General features: G+C 43.6%; 1 long non-coding RNA gene across 5 annotated transcripts in view; it reads right to left on the bottom strand.

Moving 5' to 3' along the window:
• LOC104685854 overlaps positions 1 to 27,859 on the bottom strand; it is an 84,439-nt gene that overhangs the window by 17,786 nt on the left and 38,794 nt on the right. The window contains exon 1 of one of the 5 annotated variants that reach the window (XR_002044241.3): positions 25,317 to 25,528. The exons of the other annotated variants lie outside the window; for them this stretch is intronic. This is a non-coding gene — a long non-coding RNA (uncharacterized LOC104685854). Of the gene's footprint in view, positions 1 to 25,316; positions 25,529 to 27,859 lie in introns of those variants that run through there. 5 annotated transcript variants of the gene reach the window in all.

Below are 27,859 nucleotides of genomic sequence, written 5' to 3'. Positions count from 1 at the left end.
AACATCAGACACTGAGTTCACAGCTTTCTCTGGATGGAGGCATTTTATATTAGCCACCGTTTTGCAATTTTTTCTCTCTTCCTATGTGTTACAAATGTGGGTGCAAAAACCTGGGTACCATTATTGTTTGCAATAAGAAACACTGAATATCCACTCATCACTGCTTCACCATGATCACATTAATTATAAACACAGGTAATGGGCTGTCTTTGATGTCATTGCATTCATTATTATGATTTCTTCGCCCACTGTGGAAATCAGGATATTTGAGAATGTTCTTAATGGAAGCAGTTCCATTTGGATATGTATAAAACTGTTGATCTTGCAAAACAATGTCTGACTATAGGTTTTTGAACTCCCTCCTCCCCAAACCACATTTTGTGACTTATGGGTCTGTGAAATAAAAACATCATTCATCATGTGGCAGAGCACAGCTTGGAAAACCTTCCCAATGATTTTTGCCCAACTTGCAGATATGGTGATGTTCACTTTGTCTGACCCAGAAGCCTGAACAGATACTATAAATTCAAGCACCTTCTCCACATTGCACGTGCACTGGCGTAATTCATGAGCAGCAGCACATGCTGTGCCCTCAGGAAAGCCTGGGCTGGGTGATGGCAGCCATGCCCCCACAGAGGAGCATCTGCATCTGCACATGGTCTTAGAGAAACCAGAAGGTGCCAGAAGAATAAGACTCTGAGACTGTAGCCACCTCTTCCCAGGTGACCTGCACATCATGTTTTTTTTCTGGAGAAGTTGTTAAATGCATTTGAAGTACACACAGGGATATTTTTCATCCAGTTTAAGCCATGGAGGGGAAGTTTTGTGGGCTACAGAATAGGTGAGTGCAGTTTCAAAAACCTCTACCCTCTTTTCGTAGTCTGATACCTAATGGTGGTGAGTTTATTAGTCTTTCCATAAGTCTCATAAGCAATAGCTTATTAGGCATAAGCATCTGTTTCCACCCATGGTGGACAAACTGAATTGCCTCCAAGACTGCTGACCCTCCCCTCTTAAAAGTCATTGGCAGCAGCTGAGCAGGAACAGGCTATGGTGTGGGGTTTGTGGAAAGAGAAACCTGCCACACACACATCCTCGCCCAGACAAGTTGCATTGCATAGATCTCATTTCTTTAGGAATTCAGATGCTAAAAATATTATATTTTTGCCCTCTTTATTCTATGCATTTCATTCAGCTGTGCTTCAATCACTCTCTGCCAGCCTTTCTTGCTCTTGTGAGGCTGCAGAAGTCATAAATATGGCAGGTCCCTTTGAGCGTTAATGCTGGATGCTGTCCATGACTGCTGAGCTGCAACATGTGAGCCAGATATACCACAAAGAGAGAGTTTATATTCCTTCCCTATTACATATTTTAGTGTGTAAATCCACAGGGAAGAAGAAATTTATACCCAAGTGAGTGGTCATGGGGAAAGTAATCTCCATATAAAGCAGTGGCAGATACCTCTTTCTGTCTGGGACTCCTTCTATTGGGAAGTTTCCCACCAGGCTGAATGAAACCTTCAACCACTGGTGTTCTTTTTTTGTGCCTCAGTTAAGGACAGGGGGGTCACTGACATTGTTTATCCATTATTCATTTAGCACTGCCTCTGGGAAGCAACTTAATGTCATGTATTTTTCACTTACGTGAATTGCAATAAACTGGTTTCTTCTTCAAGCCTGCCTTCACTGGGAAAATTTTCTAAGTTGTTTTACAGCCAGCATAGCTTAAACTGTTTGGAGGCTGCAGCAAGGACCTGGTTATAGACAGCGTGAGTGATCGGTTTTTACCAATGTGGCTTTAGACTATGGCACTAGCTGCACTTACTAAAACATGAACTATTAAGGCTACATAACCCAGAAATACTTTGGCTTTGTTGAAATACACAGTATCTGTCTCCCTTGGACTGAAAAGGCTTCTATCCCACAAATTGCTCATTCTCCCTTGAAAGGACTGGCTTTCAGTGGGAGATTTGAGTTTTTCTTGCTTTGCACCCCTAGCCTTCTTTAAAGCAGGGTATTTTAAGTCAATATATCACTAACAAGCCCAGATGAGATTTCAGGCAGCCTTTACTGCCCGAATGAAAATTACATGAAGTACTGCATTTTGAGGCAGTGATATGTGTGCAGTCAGGAGGAGGTAGATTCTGATCTGGCCGGGTGAAATGCTCCCAGTTAAATCCCTGTAGTGGGTTCAGTTTGTAAACCAGGCAGAAACACCAATTAGAGTGTAGTGGTTTGGTCCAAAATACTCATTACTTACTTATTTACATTCTGTGAGATAAGAATTAGGAGAAAGCAAAGCAGGCAAAAAACTTAAAAGAATATAAAGAAGTTTATTAACAGACCTAAAAGAAAGGAAAAAAAAAATCAGACCAAACCTTCAGAACACTTCTCCTCCTCCCACCTTTCTCTCTTCTCCCACCATGTAACAAGACAACCCTTGAGATTTTTCAGTCAGTTTACCACCTCTTTAGTAACCTTTTTCAGTTCACTTAGGGAGAGGAGTCTCTCTTGTTCATGCTATGGAGACTTCTCCACATGAAACAGCTCTCTCATGGCTTCAGTATCACAGCGAGACAGCTGCCCGGGTTGGTTCTCTGCTCACATGTGAGAGTCCCTTCCCCCGACTTACAGCTTTCCCCACAACTGCTTTCAAGGGTCCAATCTTGGGCTAATGGGGTACCATTTTAAGGATGAGCTGTTCAGAAACAAAGGTCCTCTTCACCCATCTCTGGGAGCATCTTCGTCTCTAGGAACAGAGGTCTTCTCCTTCTGATTTGGAGCAAGAGTCCTCATCACTTCCATCTCTCCCTGTTCAAACTTCTCATCAAATTACAGCTGCTTCAGCATTTGCTTATTCCAGTACAGGTGCTTTTGCTCACAAGTACAGTTTGAACGCTCCACCCCCCCATGCTTTCAATGAAATTACAACAGGTACTCTGATATATCACAGTTATCACCACCACAGCTTTACAACAGAATTTCAGCTTTAAGCATCTCCTCTTTCTCCTGCCTCAGGGTTTCAGCTCTTCCTTCTTTACTTAATGTCTGCAGGCTTCATCTGTTCTGGAGGAAACTTACAGCACTAAAGAAAGGGTTAATCTCACCTGGGCCCCGCAGCTGGAATTCACTTATTGCTGCTGGTCCCATGATCTTTGCCAGGCAGTGGGGCAGCAGTCTCAGACAAGCCCCAGCCACACCAGGGGCTGCCTGCACAGAGCAGGGCTGTGGGGGGAGGGGAGGGGCCGCAGATGGAACAGGGCCGTGCCACAGCTGACCCGGCTGCACGGCCCCCCCCCAGTTACCTGTCCCAAGGCGGGAAGCAAGAGAGAGCTTTCCCAGGGTTTGTTAATTTTTAAATGTGGATCACAGAGGCGTGTCAAGCTCTTTAAGTGGCTTAAAAAGTTGCCAATATTCAAACTAGCCAGTTGATAGGTTCTGTCAGGTCATAGCTGTAAGCACCTCTTTGCAAAGGAATCACTTCCGTAGCTATGCTAACCCATGACAATCCCATCATGTGCTAGCCTCTGTGCAACCAACACACTTGTGCACTAATAAAACCAAGGGGCTGGAAAGAGAAAAAACTTCTGTCTGGGTCTAATAGGAAGTATGTGAATAAACCACAGCTGAAAACATGGTGCAGAAAAGTGTGGTGGATACCCAAGAGACAGAGATGGTAGATCCTTTATTGAAGGGAGGCAGCTAAGGAGAAAGAGGAGGTGCTAGACAGAAGGGAACACCCATGTCTGTCCTCAAGACCTCCTGGTCTTGACATGAGCAGTATATGGGTCATTGGATGTGGTGCATTAAAAATTGTCCTGTAGGCGCAAAGATACATTTCCCGAAGAAGTGAAATTTGCTGAATTTCAGCTGGAGTCAGATGCACATGCTTCACTCCTTTAGACAGTCTCCAAAGATAGTAGAAGAACATTGGGTTGTTAAAGCACGAGCACAAGTCCTTGTGTGAAAACACTTCCCTCGGCATGGGAGGAATTTCCACCTCAGGATAAGGCATGGCCGGGTAAGGGGAGCGGAGACCATGCCCAGGGGGCCACGATCAATCAGACATGCTCAGCCTGTCCTGGGAGCACCAGAAGACCCTGCTTTTCCTGCAGCTCCCGTATCCCCTCCATACTGGGCTTCTGGCATGAGGAGGCAGGGCCTGTGTTTGCAATGTGCCAGGAATGAGGACACAGGGAAGAGGAGAAGGAAGGCAGGGAAAACTAGTTGGTTGTCAGCCTTTACCAAGCCATTTTGCTCCTGAGAAGTGATCCAGGGCTCCCTGTGAAATCAGAAAGCATGTGGTCATGTGAAGAGGTACTCGGACCATCCCAAAGGAGGGAGAGAGCCTCCTCCAAAGAAGAAATCATCTGTATTTCCCTTTGGTGCTCCCATATCTTCTCAGATGGACTATGCTCTCTTCTCAGGCTACCCCTGGAGTGGGTTTGGCTTCCAGGGTTCCCACAGCTTTGGAGGACAGTAAAAGGCAACTGGAACTGTTCTCTGACCTCTGCAAAGGGGCTGCTTGGTCACTTTTTCCTACACCTTTTCTTTCCAGGGCCAATCATAAACGACATTCAGTAGTCTGTTGGCAAGGCTGCAAACCCAGGTTTAATTCAGCTCATGAGGACCTCTCCATGCACTGAGAGGAACCAGCTTGTTCACACCTCCACGTCCTTTACCTGACCAGTAGAATGCCCGATTCCCAAGCTGGAATTTCTGCCTATCCAAGTGGCCCAACACAGGAGCCTGACCTGTCTGCTGTGGAACATCCCTGGAAGGAAGTTCCTGTCTCTCTTCTCTGCTCCCCTGTCCCACAGCCAAAGCAGCCTCACACCTCAGGGTCAAAGCGTGGTACTCAAAGTCAGGGTGCCATTCACAGTTCTCCCTTGAGCTCTGCACTGAGTGCAAAGGATGCCTGAGGGTACATGTCACCTTTCCATCATCCCAGAATTAGTTTCTGTGCAAAACAGTTTTGTACTTGCAGACACTTGAGGGTGTCATCTCCCTCCTTTGCCTTGCCTCCCAGAAGCTAAGATTCTCACATAAAATTCAAATGAAGATGGTTTTGGTGGGATACTCAGTAAAAAAGCATGCTGAATGGTGAGACAACATATCCTTTCTGTCTCTGAGAAACAACTGTATGTGGTCCTTAGTGCTAGACTGCCCAGATTGTCTGCTATCTAATGAACCCCCTATCTTGCCTCTACCAAACATTTGACTATAATCAAGGCTTTACACATTTGCTTTAGTCTATTCCTACTCCAGCTGACAAGTGTGCCGAGAACTGCCTTACTAGTTCTCTTGAGGCATTCCTGGTGGCTCTCCAAGTTGCCAAATCATCCTCCATGTAGATACTCTCAGATCTTGTGGCTTAAACACAACTTCCATGCCCTCCCTCAGTTGAATTGAGGGATGGGGAACAGGGGATTACTCTGACAGCCGTGACAAAGGCAGCAGGCCCCTCTCATCCTTGTACAGCCAGTGCTCAGCTTCAGGTTTGCAGTGAGTTCAGCTCACCCTATGCAGTCATGAAGCTTATGGGCAGCACAATACAGATCATGAACTGTCAGAAAACTTCCCTACATTTTCTCCATGGCAGACAGATGTGTAGGTGGGTTTTTTTTGGTCTCAGAAGCCTGCAGCTTGATGATTCACCAGCACAAGCTTTGATGACTCCTACCCTCCAGTGCTGTTTCCTGCTCTACAGTTACACTGGCTGGTTGTGGTGCCCAGCTGGTAGGATGAGGGGAAACCTGCAAGTAGAGGGTGTGTGAGCCAAAGGACACTTGCAGTGAACAGAGAAGGCTGTGGCTGCTGTGTATACTGCATGTTAGACAGCATACTCCTGTGGCACACAGAAATATGGGAGTGTGAAACCCTTTTGAGGCTCTGAAGCTGCTTTCAGTTTCTTCCCATCCTGGCCACAGGGATTGTAGTTCCAGGTGAAATCAAAGATCAAGTTTTTTCCCAGCATCTGGATGGTGCTACCTCAGCCTCCTGCTGTGTCCTAACTGGAGGTACAACTCCAGCCATGACCCTGTGAGAAGGGGGTTGCAGGTGATCCTGCTCTGCCACAGGCAGGCATCCATACAGCCAAAGCAGGGGATGGCAGCACCAGTGTTAGCCTCCTCAAAAAAGGGCAGGTCCTCCCCAGAGGGAAAGTAGGCTGCAATGAGCTGTGAGCGGGCATTTGAAGCACCCACATTATATCCACATAATAATCATGGATAACATAACATCAGCTGTGGACTGCTGAAGAACAAACAGCAACATTCCTTCCCACAAATGCAAGGTTAATACTTTTTGTCCAATTTATTGGCTATGCTTAATTTACATTCTTTTTCATTTGGATGTGAAAATACATAAGTGTGAATTGCAAACTCCATTTAAATATCTGCATTTATTTTCATTCTTCCCCTTTCAGCGAAATTTTTGGAGGCAGACAAACTTCTGATGGACAGTTTGCATACACATCTGTGGGGTTTTCTCAATCTGTTATAAATTATTTCATAGCCCGATCTTGCCTTAATTGTTTACATACCAACTGGGGACAGATAATGTGTAGCCTAGGATTTATTTAGCAACTTAAACTAAAATGTTACTGCGTGGTTGGTAGACATAACATTACATTGTAAGGGTTTTTTTTCCCCCTTGCCCTATAATATTTTACTTTGATTAAAGCTGTACTGAGGTAAAATTGCACATCTCACGCAAAAAGCAATTTACCTCGGTTCTTATTGAAGTTAACCGTACTTACTTGTCCTAGCATAATGTATTTTTCTAGCTGCATTCTAACTGCAGTACTTTATCATATGAACCAAGCTAGATTTAATCAAATTCAGTTTGTGTTGTGAATTTTAAGACATTTGTTCAATTAGTTGGAATAAAAGCAAAACATTTGGAAGAAAGATTAAAATTGAAAAATGCTCTTGCTGAGCTGGGCAGTGTTCCTTCTGCACCTTTCTCATCCCCAAATACTTCTCATGCTTGAAAAAGCTACCCAATCTTCTGGTTTTTCTCTTTCTGTTTCTCAGATTGCTGGTGATGCTCATAGGATGGGGAAGAGAAGAGTTATTTTATCAGGTTTTAACAACCAAGGGTAAGACCTGACAATTTTTCCTCCTGTTGTGTCTGTCATGAGCTTTCTCTGGGCTCTGATGGATGGGACCGCAATCAAGCTTGGGCTTTCTTAATGTATTGGAGTCCACCAGGAAGCCACAGTGCTGCTACCCAGTTCCTCTCTAGGCTTTCCAGTACCCCTCGACTGCTTTCCTATTGCTCTCCTTGTTGCCACCTGGTGGAACAATTGCCATAAATCACTCATGTTGGCTCTTCAGACCTGGGTGTGCAGCGCAGGAGCTGAGGGACATCGGGGAGGAAGGTCAGACCCGAACACCCCTTTCCAGCAAGCAAATCACTTTCTCCTCTCACCTCTCTACTGTTTCCCCTAAAATGGCTTGTTTGCACACATGCAAGGTATTTTGGGCTATCAGAATGTTTTCACTGTGTTGTCCTGCCTACAAAATACAACATCCATTAATTATTATCATATTACTTTTATTAAGAAAATTTTTATGCTTGTTATTACTACATCTTATTTTCCTCATTCAGGAATTCTTACCTAACCTGTCTTAGGCTCTCCAGCCTGAGTGATTTGAAAAGGCCATGGTAAAAAAATTGGGAGAAATAAAAATGTCTTAATGAAGTCAGAGTCCACTCTCTCAACTGAGAAGCATAGTGTTTTTATATTTGAGACGGTTTCTCAGACAGCCAGACAAGGTGACATTAAACAAATCACACTAATTACAACACAATTTATGTAGAGAGATTTTACTGGCCGCCTAATGCTTGGCAGGGGCTGTCAAGTACTAATGTTTCAAAAAAGAGCATTTCCAGCATTCACTTCTTTTGGTGCTTAGGGAAATGATGGAGCCTGTTGCGCTCCCTTGTTTGTGCCAAGGGAAGCAGAGCCAAGTCCAAGTGCAGAGGCAGGGAGGGCTCAGGGACCAGAGTTCAGGCCATGGCTTTCAGACAGAATCACACAGACTGAGCTGCGGTCCCAGGCAGATCACTCCTGAATGCACCCCATGCCAAACAAAATCAGCACGAATCCCTGTGATCCCTGGAGGCTTTGCACCTCTCTGGCTTCACAGGTGTCCTGCTGTGTGTGTCATGCCCAGAGGTGCAGACAAGAGGTGCTGCCATTCTGGGCTGGACACATTTTATGTGGTTGATGGTACATTATATGGCTGAGGAAAACATCATGCATTAGCTGCCTTATTAACAGAACAGGGATTAAACACTTACCTATAAAACTTGCCAACAGCACCATGAAATTTGTTTCTCAGGAACCTGTAAAGTGCTTTAAGCTTAAACCTGAGAGATATGTAGGGCTTTGCTTCCAATTCACTTAAAGACTGTGTTCATGTAAGACGGTGACGCCCCCCATCCAACCCCAGCTAGTGGTTACCTTCACCTCCACAGAACCAACACAAGGGTATGGGGCACCCACTCCTCACCCACGTTGGTGCTTATGCCATAGCTTAAACACTACAGTTTACAAGAAGCCTGGCCCTGAGACGTGCTCAGGTGCATTGTGCTGATTTTGCTGCAGGGACAACAGCAGGGACAGCAGGGACAACAGCAGCCTGGTAATAGCAAATGGCTTTGGGAGCAGGGCCAGGAGGAGAAAGTAGGAGGGGGAGAAGGCTGGTAATGGCCTCTCTCCGTGAGGGTTTTCTGAATGAGTCTCTGGCATCCCTGTCTGGACAGGGCTCCGCTCCATGTAGAGGCCACTGATCACACACAGAGATGGGACACAGAATCACAGAATGTTCTGAGTCGGAAGGGACCCACAAGGATCATCGAGTCCAACTCTTACATGAATGGCCAGTGCATGGGAATGCTAAGCTCTGGGTTGGACCTTTAACTCAAGGGAGAGTGAGGTGCCACGGGGAAGCATCCTTGAAACCCTGCTCCTGAGAGCTAAATGAGCCCAGACCCTTGCCCTGCTTCTCTGGGACAACTGGAAATAGAAGCCAATTAGATAACCATCTCACTCTCTGGAAAAAGAGAAATGCTCTGGCATTTCTCGTTTGCTCAGAGGAAGACAGTATGAATCAATGTGAGTTGGAGGCTCTCAAACAGGCTGGAGGGTGAGATGTCTTGCTCTGGAGGTGGGTTCAGATCCTCCTCCAAAGCAAACTCTCTGAATTGGTAGCTGGATGCAGGGCTCCCCACACTCAGCCAAGTTGCTCTCATTCTCCCACAGTCATTAATGTAGCCTGTGCCTGGTTTTGGTATCGTTTGGAAATGTCTGTAAGCATGGGCATGTCTCTGCAGAGCTTGGGCATCCTCTTTCTGGGCTTCTTACATTTGGCTCTGAGCCAGATTTGCAAGCAACTCTGCATCTGTGTTTCCAAGGCTTCATGCAGCCTGTGGGAATTTATCTCTGGTGAGTCCTGGATACTTGTGGAAATTGCTCAGGAGGTAAGCTGTATTTTTGAGAGGGTCATAAGGACTGTAAAGGATATATTTAGCATCAGCTGGAGACAGGAAGACCTTTAGGGGCCTTGGTGGAGGTGGCACTTTTTGCATGCATCAAGGAAATGTGAACTCCTGCCAACCATAATAGCACCATTAAGTCCTGCAGTGCTTCCACATCCAGCGAGCATTTGCAAAAGTTACAAAGAAGAGGTTTGAGGGGCAAGGACAGGGTACTACAAGGGGCAAAGCCTCCACGGGGAATGAGGCCTTCTGGTCTCACCAGTAAATGCAATTCCTGGGAACTGAAGATGATCAGCACCTTCTCTCAGCACCCTCTGGGACTTACACCTGAGTACTAGCAGACACTCTCCTGCAGTGGTGACACACAGAGCTCGTTTTCCTGTGCAGCTGTACCTGGTGGCACATGTGACTGTCACTTGCTGCGTACGGGCCCATTTTCACACTTGACTCACAGTTAGTGCAGTGCCACAAGCCAACATTGCCTGTGGTTACACGAAAATTCAGTAGGACTGAGAATGTGTATAGCAGGGGAGAGAAATGGGCCACAAGAATTATTTCAAGCAGATGTTGGTGAAAGATGTTGGTAGTAACACTAAGTTATCAAAAGGAAACACACATATATATCTTTTCAGAATAAAAAACAAGCATCTGCACTTGAACAGGCTTTAGTGATTGCTAAATGGCTCCACCGTCAAGTGTAAAGCTTTATGAACAGAAGAGTTTGCATGAAGCAGTTGTTGTTTCCACCTGAAACTGGTGTACAAATAAAGCCATCATTCTTTACTGCCAATTCTCCTCTGCTCTGAGCCAGAGCAGCCTGCGGAGCTGCATGACAGCCCTCCCTGCAATTGTTCCTCGCAGGTGTAGCTTTTATATGTGTTTGCTAATGGTTGTCCAGGTCAACTCACACACTGAGCCCCATTTAATTCAACAAAGCAATGTGTTAAGAAAAGCAGGGAAGGCATCATTCAGAAAAGGGAACTTTGGCCTTGGACAGAAAAAGGAGAGCGTGGAGTTAATTTTCTGCTTTGAATTGCCCTGCAGAGGAGTTTAGCTTTTTCCAGTGAGTGTCAGAGGAGCCCAGGGACACAGGACACCATGGACAGAAGTTTTCTTGTGCATTTGCCTTCTTTGCCTTCCCTACCACAGGCAGTAATCACAGCCCCATAGACTAAACTTCAACTGGATAAAAACAAAGCCTAAATTGTAAAACACTAAAACTAGTCTGAAATCCAACCTTTTTCTCGCTCCCCTTTTCTGTTCCTTTTATACAACCACCATCATTTGCTTCTTCTGTATCTTTCTCCTTGCCAAGGTAGGTCACATGATGTGCCTTCACCTTGAGAAGATCAATCTTGGGAGTTGTGACTCTCTGGTACCTCTTGCTGCAGCTACACACATCCTGCAGCGGAAAACCTCAGCAGCTACAGAAGTGCCAGGAAGCCCTATGAACCTCAGCAGCAAAACTGTCCTCTGCCAGGTGTAGAAGGAGGCAGCAAGCTCTGGGCAATTGTGTCCCTTCAAGGCACCATTGATGAAGGGGACATGAGAATAGGACCAAGGGACTAAGGCCCTTCTGGTGCTCCCTGGGTGCTTGCATGACTGGGAGAAGCCCAGGGAGGTGGTGAGAAGGGAGGAAAGACTGAGAAAGGCAATAAAGGGGCGAGATGGGGGCTGGAGTAACCCCAGGGAGAAGGAAATGGAGAAGCAGAAAGGATTAGCAAAGTGAAGATGTACTGACGGCAGTAGAAGCATGGTTGTACTGTGTTGCATAATCGTAACACAGTGCTGTCACAGCTATGCTTCAAAAACCCCACAAGTTGGATCACAGAAAAACTAAAATGTACTGCTAAAAACAATAAGTTTGGCCTTTTTTCTTTTCACTTCTCATTGACAAAGGAGGACTTTGGTCATGTCTTCAGGCCTTTTTTCCAGAAATGAAGATTTAAGGAAACAATTCTCACCAAGCTGTGTGACTCAAAGAACTGGGGCACTGGGGAAAACATCAGCTATCACAAACCTTACCACTGAACAGCAAGCACTAACAAATGGGGGATTAGGTTTTCCCTGGACCTGCCCCTTTAAGTTCCTGGTAGCTTTGATGTAGCAGCAGAGAACTGACGTGGGAGGACAGATCACATATTCCCTCCTGGATACTTTCCTTTTGTAGTTGCATGTGATGCTGTCATTTAATCTTGACTAGAAATGGGAACTGATGGTTTCTCTTTTTGTGAGGAGCATGGATAGGTCCTATGCAGGCATTCGCAGCCATCCACAGATTTGCAGAGGCAGTGGGAAACTGGGTCCAGCCCCAGCTATCGTGGCTTCAGGAGACAGTTTCCAAACAGAGATATGCTGGGGCTCACTGCAGCCTAGGCACACATGCAGCAAAAAGTCAAGGCACAGATCCATATCCCACCTGTGAAACACCACAAGGTACAGTGCTGCCCCCCTGGAAAGCTTTGTTTAGCACTCAGAAACTCCTGACGAACAAAGTCTTCAAACTGTGTGTGGGCAGTTTCCAAACGGACAAAGAGCATATATCTTGGAGAAATGCAGGCTGTATCCAAAGCCAAAAAAATCCAGTTTCCCATTCAGACACCAAGTGAGAGTCAGTTCCAGCCTTTGGATTCACAAATGCAAACCCAGATCTCTGCATCCCTTTAGACAGTGTGAAAACTAATTTGGGCATTTAAAGATAATCCAGATAAAATCAAGCTCATCTTAATAGTTCATCCAATGAGACATTTGATGTATACGAAAGCTTATATCATCTTTTAAAATCACCTCTGGCTCACTTTTAAAGCCTGAAATCATCACACCCATAATAAATCTCTTCATGGAAGTTCAGTTTCTTGAAATTAAATTAGAATAGGAAGTGTCTGTATAGCCAGATACACAAAATAAAGCAGGCAGGCTGGCTTACAGTGATGCATGCTGTCTGTAAGGAAATACATCAGTGTCTCCCCATATAAAAAACACCTTTCTACAACTGTGGCATGCATTAAATGACACCTTTAATGCATTTTTTTTCTTCTCCAGTAAGAAAAAGTGATTTGCCTGGATATCTCACTTGCTTGAGCCAAAGCCCAGGGGGTATAGTGTCATCTGTGTCACTGTAAATATTTCTGTTAGATCTCTTTCTGAAGATTCTTCCTCCAAACTGACATAATCAAAAGCAACAAATACAACATGGCTTAAGTTCACTTCCTTGCTCACAAGTTTTCTGTCTCCTGGAACATGTCTTACAAGCACGATGAGTATGAACTGGAAGATACCATCTTTTAATTCATAAAGAAATGCATGTATTGATTAGTCCTATGATAGATTATATCTTTCCATTAAAGGTAAACCATTCACTTTTGCATTTTGCCTTATACAATACAGTATATTTTCTGAGATTTGATAGATCACCCAAAGCCACAGATACTCACACCAACTCTCAAACAAGTCTTCATCATTCCTTGGAATTCTACTTTTTCCCAAGAAAAAAACCAAACCAGTAGATTTTGCCTACTATGTTCAACTATGTTTAAACTACTGATTACCCAAGAGGTTTACACAGTTAAGACTCCACTAGATATAAAGCAGCTCCTGATGACACCAGCTACCACTGTCTAGAGTCATGCTGGCTCTGTTCACCTTTTTCACCCCAGGAAGACAAAATAATCCCCTCCAAGAGACACTGCTACTCAGCTGGAAATATTTTCATCAGACACAGTTAGCAGAAATTTGGCAGAGGTCCTTGTTGGTACAGTCCCCTGTTCAGGAGCTCTCTTGGGCTTGTGTTGAGGCCCTTTGGGCTCCTGCATCACACCTCCCCATCACCAAGGGCTGGCTTCCCCTCTGCTCCAGCTCCACTGGGTGACACTGTTTATCCTCTGTCTTCTCTTGCCCTCTGCCAGAGCTCCACTGGGGGACAGTTTGTTCTCTGTCTTCTTCCACCTAGGCTTGTATCCAGCATCTGAGAACTTTCTGCTGACTGAGTTTCATCTGCACATCGACAGGGGATTTATGGCTGCTTCTGCATGGCTTACTGGCTGTACCAGCTCTGCTTTCCCACTCAGTGTCTTCTTCTGCTTGACCGTGGATGGCAAGAGAAGCCAGTCAGCAACCCCTTTCCCTTTTCAGCTGTTTCCCAGCAAAAGAAGCATTACATGTCACACTGCCAGACAACACACCAGAGATTCTCCCACATATTGCTTCTTTCTTTTTTCACGTCAAGAGCTAAAGAGGTGGGTGGCAGATTTCCAATGGAGGAGGGGGGAAATTATGCTGAGCACTGCTATTGCGACCTCTCTGTCTTTTACACTTGAGCGGGAAGGGGCCCTGCAGTGAGGCACTAAAACCAACAGCCTATCCACAAAGCCCCCAGCTAATTAGTCATTAAAAAATAAAATTTAAAAAAAAAAAAGAAAAAGAATTGCAATCTGCCAAGAGAGGAGAGAGGGCTTTAAAAGGATATACCTTTATAGCCATAAATCGCTAAAGAAGAATAATTACAGGATGATGTACAAAGGGTCAGTGCAATAAAAGGAGTGAAAGAGACACCTGAGTTTCCTTGAAGTCACCAGGGAGGCAGCTGTGCTCAGTGTGCTTGCTGCACATACATGTAACTGGATAATTGCTTGGTTAGGAACTGAAATAGCAGCATGTGGGCATCATCCAAAGGAGCAAGTAGACACACAAAAAAAAAAAATCACCAGTCCAGCCCTGGGCAAAATTTCGCTGCATGCAGAGTAGATCAACAATTTATTTCTGAAATTTACTCTTTGTAAAGCATAAATAAGCAGGGAGGATCAACGTGTACCCCAGCAATGTACATACCCTCTGACAGATACTGTGTTTGGCTCTATCTAATGAGAGCAGCCCCAGAAACAAGACTGCAGACCTGCAGGAGCTCTGTGCTCTCACGTTGCTTTTTTTAAACATGCAGCTTGATTAATCTGACGGTTAACTTAATTAAGTAAAGCTCACCACCTTATCAGGCTCTTCTAGGCTTTAACACCACACCAGGTACTCTGAGACCATTCATTAGGCCTTACAATGTGCCTCTCAGCTAGGTAAATATGTGCTAATTGCATTTCACAGAACGGTTCAGACAAAGGCAGAACAGTTAAACCCAAAATTTTGGACAACTGGCCTTAGAAGTTGTGTAGGGACCCAAGGGAAATTCTGGGTCAGGGGAATGAATTCCACAGCACCCGTGGGACCGTGGGGGTTGGACAAAGGAGGACAAGATGACCAGAAAGGAATTCTTACATGAAACACCTATTTGTGTGCTGCACCAAACTTTTGGTGCACTCCCAAGACTCTTGGGGCTGGGGCTGGCTGTCGAGGAAGCACATCCACCCGGCCCTGCAGCTGGGAGGCCCCAGGGAGCGAAGGGCCCTGGGATGCTGTGATAATAAGGATCTTTTGGATCGTTTCTGATCCAGTTTAAGGTCCTGCTTTCCTCTTATTAAAAAAAGGAGAGCTCACATCCATCAGCATGTGTCAGCTCCGGCAGGGCGGCCATGGTGCAAAGCCCCATGGAAACCCTATGCACAAACACATCCCCTGTCACCTGCCTGCAATGAGGAAATCAAGTGACAACAGGCCTGTGCCTCTCTAGCACACCAGTATGTTGGTGGCAGTGCAACATGGAGCCCAGGGCAGGGGTGCATGCGTGTGAACACTGGAGACTGGGGGGAACCGCCTCTTGTTCTTGTGTGATGAAGAAGGGAGTTTGTACTGGTGTCCTGCAGTCACATATACTGCAGCAAAAGAAACCTAAAAGAACTGGACAAGGTCACCAAAAGAGAAAAACAAATCTGAAGGAGGGTTTTCAAGGCATCCTGCATTGAATCCATGTCCCAGTTACAGTCCTCCTGACTGTCTGCACATTCCTTACCTCCATTTTTCTTTCCCTACAAAAGACAAATACAATGTTTATTGTTACAAGGAGTGTAGTGCCATAATCAGGTTAAGAAAACAATTGACTGAATGCTGATGTATATTACTGAAAACTTAATTCTAAAAAGCTTCATTTGCTCATTGGGGACACTTGTCTTGTTTACAATGTCACTTCTGTTACAAGTGTTTTTAAGGACAGATACTTCTGGGAACGAGAGGAGCTTGACAGTCTTATGAATTTGGCATGCAAAATTGCCAGGCAGATTCAGCCTTTGTGCATTGGCCTTGTTTGAAGAAAGAAAGAGAAAGAAACAAGAAAAAGAGAAACACGGAGAGAGGAAGGAGGAGGGGTGGAAACATGTGGACCTAGAGCAGCATGAGGAGTTAGCAGCAGAGGTCAGAAGAGCTGTTTGTACATCACTAGTACACTGTCTCAGTTAGCATTACTCCAGTTCTGCATCTGTCTTGAAAATACTTTCCTTGGTGCTGCTTAATTACTGCAGTTGCTGAAGTTTCAGAGACAAATGCATCTCCCAATAACCCTATTTTCATCTTCTCCTCAGCATTTTCAAAAATGCACCACCTCCCACCCCAGCCAAACCAGTCATACTAACCTTTTTCCAGTTTACTTCAGAGCTTCCTCAGGAATTTTTATACCTATTTACATGAATCAAAGTGGTTGCTTTCAAAGCTGATTTTTCCCATATGCTGCTGCTTTGGAGGTAACCTCAGGAGCTGGTTAGGATTTTCCCTATCACATACTAGAACTGAATCCATGTTTTAAGGACACATTTCTCTCACCTTCATGTTCATATTTACCTAATTTTAAACAAGAAAACATTTCTTTTGAAAAAAAAATGAAATTTGTGTTAGCCCCAACCTCCCCAAATTTGTCCTAGAGGAACAGCTACATGCACTCTGACACAGGAGGTCAGCAGCCAATAATTGTGGAAGTGAAAGTTTCTCTTCACTGCTAACCTGGAGAGGTCTTGGGCACACATGGATTTACAGCTTTAAGGAGGCTCTTCAATCTTAGCCATTTTTGAGGGACTTTAGATGATCTTCATTTCAATATCTCTGCCCTCAAATCATGTATGTTGAGCAGAGCTCTTCATGGTGTGCTGACCCTTTTTCTAAACCTGGAGCCTTTGGCATGTGAGGCGTCATTCAGCCAACATTCAACAACATAGCAGAGGTCAATGTGCCCTCTCTAAAACAAGAAGGACCCATTTTATTGGCAAATCACCAGCAGCAAGAGATTAAGTTAAGGCTGCAAATAATGAAAGCATGACAAAAGCATGTGTTTTCCCCCCTTGATCTCTTTACGGTGCTTCTTGGTATAAAGAACTATAACCTGCCTCCTTCCAGCATTATCCTTATTTACAGAAAAGCTAGAGTTCTCCCCTGAGTTTTGAGAGGCTGACTTTGCAGTAAAGAGCCACAGGGGTTGAGGAAAACCTCTCCTGGCTCACTGGGAAGGTCAGGAGGAGAAGTCTGCATAAACCCATGTGGCTCAGGGTGGTGTGCCAGCAAGCTGGAGTTGAGAACTACATGCTGAGGTAGTTCTGTAAACAATCTTGTAAAGCAAAACAGAACAGGAGCAGAGCTGGAGTCACTTTGTTGAAAGAAGTGTAAGTGGAAATATTTGCCAAGCAGTGCAGGACTGCCAAACCCACAAATTATTTGAGACTACCTCCCACTTCAGGGCTTGGAAAATGTGTTCTGTGTTAAGAGCTACACATGCTCCTAAGAGCCCATAGTTTAGCCTAAAAGTCAGTCTGATTAATTCATATGCAGTCTAGGTGGGAGCAACAGAATAGAGATGGGGGAAAAAAGAAACTAATTAAGGCAAAATACACTTGGGAGTTCTGTGGTGGTGGAGATACTGGGTGCTATTAACAGCCAGTGGGATTGATGCTGGGGCACCTTTAGAAAAGTCAGCAGATAATAAGAAACAGCATTAAGAACAAATTGAGGTGGGTAAAATTTACTGCTGTCTCCACTGAGACTGTAAATGGAAAACTTGGAGGGAGCTGGTGAAAATACTAAAAGAGGCCAAACAAACAAATTCCACTAGAACCAGCAGAGTGGTTTTAAATCATATCCTTTAATAATCTACCATTCGCATTACCATAACATGTCATTGCATTATTCAGGTCTGCAAACAATTGTTGAGTTCCCAACTTCTGCTGCTGGAAAAAATGATGACCTGGGGGAAGGAATTTTTGTAGTAAATACCTCAGCATGAATAATAAGATGAGGTTATTTAAGTGACAGCTCCTTGAAAAATTAGCCTAACTTCCTAATAACTGTACTACATAGCTTAAAGAAATCTAATTTTATCTCTGCCTCCCACACAGTAAATCTCCCTATCACATTCTTTCCTTGCTTCATTGCTATTTCTTTGCTTAATAATCACCTACTTAAAAGATCAGGGATAATATTAATAATGGGCAAATTAGATACACAGAAAAACAATATTTTCTGTGTTTTCAGAGATACCCAGCATGACTGTCATTAAACCAAAACCAAGGCTTGAGGAGGGAGCACAGAATCCTAGGCAGGCTGCAGTGGAACAGGGCAAGGACTCTGGCTAAGTTAATGTTGAGCAGACAACATTAGTCAGCGTTGCAATGCTGAAATACTTAACAACGGGAGAGGCTCTCCCCTTCAGCATTTTCCTCCCATAAACTAATTAAGCTGTAATATTATGAGCACTTCTTTTGAGGCTAGGCTTTCCTCTTAGCATGACTCTTGGCAGGCTGGGCAAAGCTGGGTTATTGCTGTGATGAAAAAACTGGCACTACATTTTGCCTCAGTCTCCTTTATTATTTTTTTCAAAGTTCTATACAAAGCCACTCACATGCCCAATGGCTCAATCTCACTTCCAATTAAATCAATGATAAAACTCACATTGACTTAAATGGGAGCAGGTTTGCATCCCAAAGGCTAACAGTCAAGGCTTTTAACAGTCAGACTACTAATGGGGAAAGTAGAAAGTTAGAAAATGTCACCATCTTCTCTTTTCTCAGGAGCAGTAATTCAAAGTGAATAGAGTAGGCATGTTCAATTCGAAATTATTTTCAGGGAAAAGAAATACGTAGTGAGTCTATTTATAATGCAGTGATTCAGCTCTTCTTATAATACGTGTGGATGGTTCTGTTGCAGAGAAGAAGGCAGCGCATAAGAATTATTGACTCTCCCTTTACATCGTTTGCAAGGACTTTCTTAGCCCTTACTATATTCAGCCCTTACTATATCACCTAGCCTGTGCACTGGTAATAAAAGGTTTTGGCCAATTAACTTGGTTATATTTGAATCCACTGCTGAAAAAAGAGCAAAAGACCTGAAGTGCCCCAGGTGCTTCCTCAGCACTGGCCTCTGCTATGGACAGAGACCATATGAGGCCATGAAAAAAGAGAATTCTGTTTTTCCTTTTACAACATTGGCAAAATTAATCAAAAGGAAGAGATTAGATTAACAATAGCAGCCTTAATGTTAATTTTTCTTGCGTGAACAAACCTACTTTTAGAGGAGGAGGGTTAATCCATAAGTAAAAAAGCCTTTGAAGACAGCCTGTCAGAGATGCCCAACATTTAAATTTCCCATGAACTTTTCAAAAGCAGATAATTCCACTCAACCTCCCCATCCTCAGTGTGACACAGAGGGTGCAGGCACCCACACAGAAGTGCAGCCCTCTGGGCGCAGTGGTTTAGGTGGTGATACCAATTTATCATCCTTTCTCCCCTCTCCCCTACCCCACAGTAGCAGAGGAAGAGGGATACAGGTTGCAGAGTGACTAAGCTGCAGTCCCCAGCACACAGGGGCTTCTGCTGGCAGGGAGTGACAAGAGAGGACATTGCCACCACTGACTGGGCCTTGAAACCTGCTCCCTTGCAGGTCAGTGTGCTGCAGTGAGTCAGTCCCTGATGGAGACTCAGCTCAATTCCAGCATGCATGCAGCTGGAGAGCTGCCATGGGAACCCCGCAGCTCCCTGCCTGGCACTGCCCCAGTACACACAAGGGTGGCCTTCTGCGGAGGATGACACCATGGAAAGGTTGGAACCTTCTGCCAGCTGGATTTGGTGTTTCTTTAGGATGCCCATGACAGCCACAGCTGTAATTGCACTGGAGTTGTAACTCCACTGTGTGTAGGAACAGGGAAGCCTGGCCTGCCCTGCCACAGTGTTGAAAGTATTTTCTCGCTAGTCTGGGTATTGTTTGCTCGTCAGCTGGTGGATGCGCTCCACCTGTAGTTATGTCTTTCATCTCAGTGCCTTTTCTACTCCTTGCTTTTCCTGTGCTAGCAGAGTAGAAGGAAATGTGTTTGCTTTTTGCAATATTTATTAAAAAATTCAAACAGAAAACGCTGAAATGTAGCATTGCCTCAGTAACCTGGTGTGATACACCCACGCCAGGGGAGAGATGTAAAGAGAACAGCATTTGTGAACGACATTCAGGTTCAGCTTGCAGGTTTGCAACTCTTCTGAAAAACTGAAATGGCTCATGCAGCAAAGACTGTGAGCAAAGTTTCATGTCCCATTACTTTAAAGGGAAGATGGCTCAGCAGAATTTGATGGAGTTGCTCTGGAGGAACACAAGGGAAACAGGTGTCTCTAACATTGGCTCCCAAACATTTGCACCTCTTCTCTCCTCAGCCCATGAGTACACCTGCACACACCCACACATGCTCCATTTTTGTCTCATTTTCTGCACCACTCTCCATTCCAAACCTTTTTTCATTGTCATGGCTTCAAAATTCAAAATAGTCCCAGCCTCCTTCTGCAAATAAAGCAGAGATTGTGGCTTTGCATTTCTGTGTCAAGTGCTGAGGGCCAATGGCATTCCAAACATCCATAAAGCTGAACTAGTAGGTCAGTACAAGCATACACTGCAAAATCTCCTGGAAGAGGAGGCAGTGCAGTCCTGCAGGATGTGAGTCTGGATCTCCTCCTCTTTATCTCTCTCTCCCTCAGCCCCTGACTCTTTCTCCCTCCCTCCCAGCCCCCTTAGAGCAGAATGTCTGATGCTGGCAGCCTTTGCCCACTCACATGCTACCCTAATGGCATACCCTAATCCCAGTCTGATTCCCTCCTGCTCCAGCTACACCACATAACCAACAGACCCCCTCTGGGTCTGTACAGCTCAGAGGTTTTCCCAGCACAGCGATGGTAAGGAAAATGTACCAATGGCATTGAATAGAAAATCCCACTGATCTCTCTTCTGCTGCTGGCTCCACCTCATCTTTGGAGAGCAGAAACAAGGGAGAAAAGCATCAGAAGTGCAGTAGGGCCAGACTGGAACCTGTGCTTGAGGTGAGAGCACCCAACAATTGGCACAGCCTGGTATCATGTGCATGAAGATCAGCAGTGCTGCCAGTGTCATTGTGTCAGCCAGGAGCAGGATGCAGGAGGGTTCAGGACAGGACTTGTACTGCCACAGAAGCCACTCTACCTTTAAAAAGGTAGTCAACTTTGAAAAATGTCCTCTCACAGCTAACTGGCTGTGCAGGCCAGTGTGAAGAGGGAAAAAAACCCCTTCTCATTTTCCTGCTGCCACAGGCACCGATCACTCACCTCATCACTCCCACTGGGATTCTGTGTTGACCCTCTGTCGGATTTACGGGATTGCTCTGCCGGATCTTGCCTTGCTCCCTTCCTTTGCCCACAGGGAGGCAGGTCCCCACAAGTGGCCTACCTTGCCCAGCCTGGCCCTAATCAAGGAGCATTGTGGGGACCCACATGATTGCCATGCCTCTTTGGTGAGGCTTAGTTTACAGGGACAATTTCTTTTCTGACTACTGCAAGTTCACTCAAGACTCTTAATGGATGTTTCCCCTGAATCATGACTACTGACAACTAAATTAATCTCCGCTGAATACATGCGATGCAGCCTACAGCCCACCTCAATCTCCATTAGCTGCATTGTTCTTGCAGCTGAGAGAAATAAGATTTATTTTAGTCAGTAAAGTGAACAAACACCACCTGTGATCTACTCAGGAAGCTGACCTGAGCTAGAAGGTGACATTTTTACTGTTCCTTTTTGACTATAACCGCTAATGGTGCATGGATTATTATGTTTCCATCAAAGCTGCCTTTTTCAGTTGAAAATGGGGGTTTTGTCAATTAAATACTCAGTGAATCAAGGACATGTAGACTATACATATGATAATTCAATTTAAAAATACTGAAAGGAGCTTTAAAGAATGGCACTGTAAATGACAGATAAGATTTTTTTCTGTGGTTTGAGTGAATTGCCACCTTTGTTCTCATGCTGTATACAGTGATCACAGACTGATTTAGCCTGCAAATATAAACAGCTCCTTTGCTTTCCAGGAAACTCACTGGCTAAAGTAACTTATATAGTGCCACTGTTTTACAGATAAACAGGCTAAGTCAGTTCCTTATCCCATCAGTATGGAGCTCTGATAATCACTATGTTCCATGTTTTGAAAACAGATGGAGAAACTTTCAGTGAACTGCACGGGACTTTCAAAGTGTAAGTAGAGCTCAAATGAGGACAAGGGTGGCTCTTTATTACATCACTTTTCCACAGTAAATGCAACCCCTGGAAAGTTCAGAGCCCGTAAGAGCGCAGGCCTTTTCCATGTATGTTGCAAAGCAGGTTTCTGCCAGCAAAGTCAAACAGTATGTGTCAACGAGACAATGCCTTCCCAGTTTGTCCTTCAAGATGTACTGTGCTGTATTTCCTGCACATGGATGACAGTCAAAGATACAGTCACGAATTATGTACTAGAGCTTGCATTCTGCTATGTCCTCTGTCCTGGGACTGTCTGAGGATGTCTGAGCCTTAATAGAGCTTAATGACTTTAGTGCTCATTAAATCAGAGAGGGCTGAGAGTATTCAGAGAAGGGGGAGGAGGAGAACAGGAAGCAAAGAAGAGATGAAATCACAAAAGGTTCAGGCATGGATAGGATAGCATAAACCTTTAGGTTTTATGTCCCACACTCGGTCTCCTTCTCTCTCACTGCCTGAGAACACTAGATGAAATCAGAGCCCATGGGGAGAACTGGGATGATTGCGTCGACTTGTGCTGATCTGTGCAAGAAGTCAGACCAGATGGGAATCACATGCAGTGATTCAGAACCCAAAGGATGGATAAACCTCATGAGAGAGAAAAGGAGAAATTATGGATAAACCTCATGGGAGAGGAGAGGAGAGGAGAGGAGAGGAGAGGAGAGGAGAGGAGAGGAGAGGAGAGGAGAGGAGAGGAGAGGAGAGGAGAGGAGAGGAGAGGAGAGGAGAGGAGAGGAGAGGAGAGGAGAGGAGAGGAGAGGAGAGGAGAGGAGAGGAGAGAGGCTTTTAAAAGGGATACTTTAGGTCTGTTCAGGACTGAGCTTTGCTTCATTATTTGAAGCAAATCTTGTGAAGCTGATCAATTATAGACAGTAAGACTAATGCTGTAGTGATTTTTACTGTCAAAGGCACCTAACTCCTTCAGATTCCCTGGAAAATCCCTGTACTGCTGCACGTTGCACTGATGGAACTGAGTACAGGCTCTGACTAGTACAGGAAGAAATAGTTCCCACCATTTTCATGCTTCATCCATGGTTTCAATAGCAGATTTGGCAACATCTAAAAGCTTCCTTAGCCCTATACCTATTATCAGTTACGTTATGTTGCAGTGCTGCATTTTAATCGCTGGGTTTTCTGAGACAGAGGGAGCTGAATCTAAATATATCTCAAGCGCCAGCAGTGATATTTAGCACAGCTACTGTAATTAAGCATTCAGCCACTGCCAACAAATAAAACTTCTCACTTGAGAAAATAGGTTCTCTGAAAAACACCTGAATGTTTGACAAAATTTCTTTTTCTGTTATTTTAAGATCATTAGGAGACCTCAGCTTTCTTGATTGGCGGGGCATGCATCTAAACTGCCAAGAAATTACCTGTTTTCGATCACAGCTCTTTTCTGAATGCAGACACTGACAGCTCTAACAAAGATGCTCAGCTAGGAAGCTTTTTCTCCAGTAAGAGAAATGAAATATTGCTGAGTTAAAACCACTAATTACAGTTTATAATAACAATACTTCCTGGGGGAAAAAAATTAAACTATACTTAACTGCTGGGGTTTTTTCTTTAAACTAGGGGTTTGGCTACAGTCTGATGGCTAGCTACTTGCAAAACTCTACTGAACTGGTACAGTCTAGCCAATAGATTCCAGAGCAAAAAACTACACCTCTCCCACAGCATAGGCATATTTTTCTGTCAAACCATTTGCTTTGTAATTCAAGTGCAAAACTTAATGTATGCAATAGGAAGAAAAGTATTTGAATAAAGATCACTGAAAAAACCCTGAAGTACATCCTTCATTTTGAGTATTTTAGGAAGCTCTTGGAATTTTTGCAAGCCCATATCGGATATTTTAGAAAGGGAAAAATCACTAGGTAAAATGCTTAGGCTATAGTAAACTTTGCAATTGCAGAAATTTACACCCAGAGCTCTGTTCTTCTATCCAAGTGCATGAGTTCCTGTTTTCTCCTGAAGTGTTGAAACCTCCAAGGCCTTCCACTGGAATGGGGAAATTCTTCTCACTCCCTTTCCCCTCAGAAGACATCCGAACATGATTTGCATTCGAGAATACTGAGAGATGGAGCTCCTCTATCAAAATTTTTCAGATTATCAGGTTTTATCCTTCAGGACTGAAAGACGCATTGGAGGAGGAGACATGCACACACAGAGATGCAACAACTGGGCTTTTCAACCCAGTGGGAATAAATGGGGTAATAGATGGCATTGGACTATTGGTCTCTCATGGGTTATTTTGCTAATTCATTCTGCTGACTTGCAGCAAAGCTCAGGAGATCAAACAGAAGAGTATAAATGGCATTGAAAAGTCAGCCAGTGACCCAGGAGGCCACTTTGTTAATGAAAGCACCCTCTTTCATTTAAACGATAACTACACAAACTGTGCAGGAAACATCGAGCCTGATCAGAGAAGTGAAGGTGAGAATATTTATTTACATTTCTTAAAAGTACCTTTTTATTTTTCCCCTGGGAAATAGTAATCACAAATAGACTACAAAAATAGAGTATTTGTCTGGTAAGGCAACCTTCAAAAACTCTGTCTTGTGATGACCCAAGGTTTAGCTCCTGTTAATCCCTTGATCAGAACTTTGTTTTGTGTGTGTTGCCACTGAAATCAATCAATAGAGAATGGGGCAAAATCTGTTGAGATCAAAGATGGTCTGGAAACATATTCTAAATTATTCAGCTCTTACACCAAAATCTAAACATGTCTATTGACAGATGACGAGACATGTCTCTGTAGCTTCCTAAAAGATGTCAAAATGGAAGGACTGGAACACGAATATTTTTAATCACCCATATTATGTTATTTTAACAGCTGAAAAATATAAGTCCATAATCCTCTTCTGAGTATTTCAGTATTTCAGCATATTTTTAATCCATATATTTAAAACATTATATCCCAGTGTATCCCATATAAGGCAGCATTTAAAAGGAACATTTCAGTTGAGTACACGTTATTGGATGGGACAAAAAGGCATGCAATATTTTGAACAAGTGGCAAAGTTAATCCAAAACAAAGAAATTGTGTTGCGGCTCCTACCCAAGATGAGGCACACCCTGAAGTCAGCTGCTGAAAAAAGTGAAAAATTTGTCCCAGTGAGAAACAAAAAATTCAGTGCTAATCATAGGCATTCTCTCTGCTTAAAACATTGAGGATACTTATTCTAGTTCTATTTCTATGGATAGCTCATACCTACAACTGCTGAAGTACAGATACAAAACAGCTGAGTTTCAAAAGGACAGATCATGAGATAATTGCAAACTGCTTTGTATTTAATTCAGCGATCCTAGTCAAATTTGCAGAAAAAAAAATAAAACTAGCAGTGCCAGTGGCATTGCAAGTACAGTAACTTTTACTACCTGATTCAGAACTTTGAATCTTCATTCAAGAGCAGGCAGAAATCTGACATCTCCTCTGGATCTAGGAAAAAGCTTCAAAGGCTAATGCCAACAGTCACATTCCTGAGTCTGCTTCTTTAGATGTTCATTGAAGTCCCATGCCTGTACCCGTCTCTCACTTTGTCTTTACATCTCTTTCACGTTGGTTTCTTCTATTTATCTCAGAGCCTGTTGAAAAGATGTGCCCCTCTGGCTGCAACACAAGACACGAGGGTTCAGAAAAGCTCCCATGTCCTGTGTTGTAGCCGGAGGTCTCACAATAGTTTAGAGCAAACCCTCTGGTGTGCAGGTTCCTTTCGCAGGCAAAGCTCTTTCCCTGCACTTTTGAATTCAACCTATGTGTCAATCTGCGGAACAGAAGTGAAGAATGGAAATCAGGTGCACAGATAACACTGTGTGCTATTGGTACTGTCAACACAGCAAATGGAAAAAGCACCCGAGTAGCTGCCGACCTGGGGCAGAAAAGCCAAGTTCTGACCTGGAATCTAAAGCTGCCATTCAGCTGACCTCAGCAAAGACACGCAAGCTCACAGCAGCTGGAATCAGCCCTACTGACTTTCCAGCATGATCTCCAGATCCTGATGCCTGAAAGCATTTCTTTAGCAACTTTGCCAGCACCTGTTCTTTCAACAGTAGATAAAGCTAAGCAAATACTTAGCAGCTAATCATGTAAAAACAAATGCTGCCTTTTCTTTCTTGTTTGAAAATTGTCCTTACATGGATCACAACTTTTCCAAATTTGTTCTGCAGAATTATTTATGAATGCCTTCGAAATTAATAATTCCAGGTCTGCCGATCACTCATGAGGAGTTGTGAACATTTGCAAATCACACTGCATTTCTTAATTATATAAGCCATGTAAAACTTTTTCCTGATGAGGTTAGTTGTCTAATTAACTAACTGGCACTGTGGATATGCAGCTCAAGAAATCACTTTTGGTGAACATCCAAACTTATGAATTTAAAAGGGGCATTTTTGAGAGCAGTTTCTGCTAATAAAGCTCTGTATCAAATATCCACAGAAAACAACCCCTTGAAATGGTTCAAAGAGTTAAACTGAAATTCACTTGTGAATCCAAGAGGATATTCACAGGACAGCATGTTTTTTTACTGTTTGCTCAACTCAAGTCATAAATTAATGCTAACGAAAATATTCAGAGCTGTCGTTGAATTTCTTATGAGCACAGTATTTACTTCTATGTGTTCTTTTCCCTGTGGACTTACATTTCCTTCCCAACTGAAATGGTTTGAGAAGCAGAGCTGGAAAATCCCTTCATGTATTTATATATATATGTGTCAAGTCAGTACAATATATTGCTATGCATTATAATAAAGATCAGCACTTTGAAGCCAGGTACACAAGACAAGATTATTGCTATCTCTGTTCAAAAAAACCTTTGGTAGATTTATTGTTTTTTTGCCCCTGACTCCCCACATATTACTTTTATACTGCTGCTACTTCGTTTGGTACTTTTGCTTCTCCAAACACACTCAAAGAAGCAGGCAAGGAAATGAAGTGTACTTAGCTGCTATTTTCGTGAGGATGACCGACTGAATGCCTGTTCAGGCACTCTGTTGATAAGTACTCACATTAACAGAATTTAGCAAATTACATAAGCTGTTTTCTCTAAAATGTCAGACTTCTGTTCAAAAGATTTTAATTTTTTTAAGCTTTCCTATCTACTTCAAATAAAAGTCACAGCCTGTTCATTTCCAGATTTATCTCGCTTGGAATAAAGTACAGTTCAACTGGTCAGACCTCAGATTAGGCAAAGGACAAAGCTATGAATTAAAAGGTCTTTCCCTATGAGGGCATCAAAAGGAATGCCATCATTATTTTTGACAGTAATGTGGCTCTTAAGGGTGCCTAATGATGAGTGCAACAACAGCTTTTAGCTATTAGTCTGCCACTTGAAGAATCCCCAAATATTTTTATGCGTGTATTCTAAGATTTTTGCTACGAGTTACATAGTTTATCTAGAAATTAGTTATTTCCAGCCACCTGCCTTTCATGTCTCAGCTGCATAGTAAAAAAAATACCCAACCACTTTTATATTCAGTGTGAAAAAAAAATCATGCTAACCAAGCTCCATCTGTCTTACCAATTCCCTAAACTGTGCCTATATAGGCACTAAAAGGAAATCAAAACACAGAGTACTAGAAACTTGGGACCCGGAATTAATCTGCTTTTTACAGAAAAATTATGTTCAGATAAAACTAAATGATTCACTCCATCCATTTCTACAGCAAGGAAATTCAAGGTTAGAGCTGAAATTACATCCTTAAAGATTTGTTGATGCCCTGTGGAAAAAGCATGAAAATAATTTGAGTTAGACAAGATTCTGCTTAATTATTCTGCACTTGCGCCTTTTGTGTCTCCTTGTTTTTGTTCACTGGAGGCATTTCTGAGAGAAGTTAGTCTGAGCCCCCAAGGCTCTGTGGAAGGGTGTCGTTGTCTGCTCTGTGAGACACCTCAGATAGTAAGCAGGATGTATTAGCACAGCA

Source organism: Corvus cornix, chromosome 2 (genome assembly GCF_000738735.6).
Source record: "Corvus cornix cornix isolate S_Up_H32 chromosome 2, ASM73873v5, whole genome shotgun sequence".
NCBI classification, from domain to species: Eukaryota; Metazoa; Chordata; class Aves; order Passeriformes; family Corvidae; genus Corvus; species Corvus cornix.
The sequence above is the reverse complement of the archived record's forward strand: the minus strand, read 5'-3'. Positions and strand labels throughout refer to the sequence as shown.